Genomic DNA, 3,042 nt, shown 5'->3' on the forward strand with positions numbered 1-3,042 from the left:
CATACATACATACATACATACATATATATATACATACATATACATATACATATACACACATATATATACATATATATACATATATATACATATATATACATATATATACATATATATACATATATATACACACACATATATATATATACATATACCTATATATACATACATATACATACATATACATATATATATATATACAATATATATACATACATAAATATATATACATACATATATACATACATACATTTATTTATACATATACATATACATACATACATACATACATATATATATACATGTATATATACATATACATATACATATACATATACATATACATATACATATACATATACATACATACACACACACACACACACACACACACATACATACATACATACATACATACATACATACATACATACATATATATATATACACACACACACACACACACACACACACATCTATGTACTATATTTTTAATAAATGGTTAATCTTGTGGTAAATGAATATAAATTGTGTATGTTTTGGTCTTATTAACATTTATGGTGTAGAGTATTAAGGGAATAACGATAAAAAAAACATTCAAACTAATTGATACTTGTGAAGATTTAGTGTTGAAGTTAAACAAGTTTAAGAAGAAGAAGAGGCCTTCCCATGCACTGATTACAACTCATGTTGATAAAGTTAGTTTGATATTATTAATGTTGGTAAAATCAAGGAAGTAGTAGAGGACTATATCTAGTCTCTGTATCATTGAACAAGTCCATTGTTCTTCATGTTATGGATAATTTCCTCCTTTCTAGCCCTGTAATAAGTTTGATCTACCTATTCTTGAATGTAGATTAGTTAGTTAGTTTTATGTTCATGGTATAAATAAGTATTTTCTTTCCTACGTGAGCTAGCTTAGATAAATCAGGTGTTCTTTTTTGATAGCTTTATTAAGTTTCAATTTAGTTCAAGTTTCAACATGTTCTATAATAATCACTTTTTTCAACATGAATAAAGATACGAGATCCCGAGCATAACAATGTGTAATAGAGTGTTGGACTTACTCACAAAAGAGGGACCACTTGGTGAGTATTCCCTATTAGTTATAACATTAGTTTCATTTAGTGTAGTTTATGAGTTTTGATGTTTGTCCATTCCTACAACAGCTGAAAGTAGTTTCCTATGATTGTTACTATAGCTAATACAAACATAGTACTGTACTTCCTAAACCACCTTAGCTTTGATGCAATAGTTTTTTAGTCACAGTTAAACACTTAAATGACATCACTATTTCAATTTCTTTAGTTCCTATTACTTATATTTCAACAATTCTTTCATTGAATTATAGAATAACATGGATCTAATAGGGACTTAGCGCACATACAGTGTTGAACCATTTCAAGTTCAATTTTATGGGATGGAAAATAAAATGATCCTTCCTCCCTTAGAGAGAAATCTAATCATTTTGGATGTCAAATCCTTGTGTTGATTTTATGGCCTAATTGTTAATGTAATTGAAATAACAAACGATTCTCATGAATACTAATAGTAGGACAAGCTGGATTCCAAAATACCCATCTTTCAATCATGTGAAACTAATTTTGGCCTCGAATTAAGAGTCAAATCCATACCAATGTACACCAATGTTTAACTTGTTAAAGGGTAAAAATAGAACAATGTAAGCCTCTTGGCCTCTTGCAAACCTCATCAATCCTAGATTGGAAATGGAAGTCAATTATTATGGACTTAATCACTACATTGTCTTGAAAATAAAAGGGTCACTATTCTATCTTTGTAGAAATGGATCAATTAACTAAAATGGCCTAGTTACTGAGCATCTAGATTAAATATTCTACTTCTAATATTGCTCACATTTTCCTCAAAGAATTTTTTAGATTATATGGTCTTTCAAAGACAATTTTTTATAATAGGAACCCTAGATTTACATGGAATCTTTGGAAATCTTTTTTCTTCTTCTAAACTTGATACTACTCTTAGCTTGAATACTATACATCATCTTGAATCTGATGAAAAAATGAAATAGAGTTTTAGAAGATATGTTACAAATTTTTACCATTGATAAACCAAAATCATGGGAAGACTATTTACATTTAATTGAGTTCGTGTACAAACGAGGATATCATTCAACCATTAAAATATCACCTTTTGAAGTTGTATATGGTTGGAACTATAATACACGTATCTCTTTGTCTAATCCTGTCCATAATATTTGGTATGTTAATGAGAATTTACTAGATATGGATTTTATTATTAGTAAATAAATAAATATGAAAGCTACAAAAGACAAATACAAAATTTAGGCTTATTCAAACATGAATATTCAAAATTTTGATAATGGCGACCAAGTATTTCTTTGAGCCAAACCAAAAAGGAGTTTATTAAAACTGGGAAAATATTCTAATATAGCTCCTTACTTTTTTAGACCTTTTGAGATTTTAGAAAAAGTAGGTGATGTTTCCTATGGACTTACCTAGCCACCTGAATTATAGATTCATAATGGGTTTTATGTAAGTTTACTAAAGAAACATGTCCATAGTGTAGATCATGTTAATGATTGTAAAAAATATTTTTACTGAGCCCTCTTGTGGATTTGAAATTGAACTTAAGTTAATCATTGATAAAAGAAGTTGAAGGAATATAATCATAGAATAAATTAAGATTAAATGAAGACATTATGGTATTGATATTGCTACTTGGGTAAAGTTGATTTTATTACATTACAATATCCACATTTGTTTGACTAAAATTATTTTCATTTGTTCTAATGTAGAGATTTCCCATGCTCTTGAGAACAACAATTAATTTACAAGGGGAGAATTATTACAAGAATTTTTCTTGAGAAAATAAATTGTAATGAATAAATTTAATCAAATTATAATAAATAAATAAAGTACATTGTCATTAATAAAGGGTATAAGTTGTTAGGGTTTGACAAATCTGGAACAATATAAGAATAAACAACTATATTCAGAAATAAGAGAAGAAAACAAAAAGAACACAAATAACACATAGATTTAA

Source organism: Cupressus sempervirens, chromosome 5 (genome assembly GCF_028749045.1).
Source record: "Cupressus sempervirens isolate cs-2001-9-10 chromosome 5, ASM2874904v1, whole genome shotgun sequence".
NCBI classification, from domain to species: domain Eukaryota; kingdom Viridiplantae; phylum Streptophyta; class Pinopsida; order Cupressales; family Cupressaceae; genus Cupressus; species Cupressus sempervirens.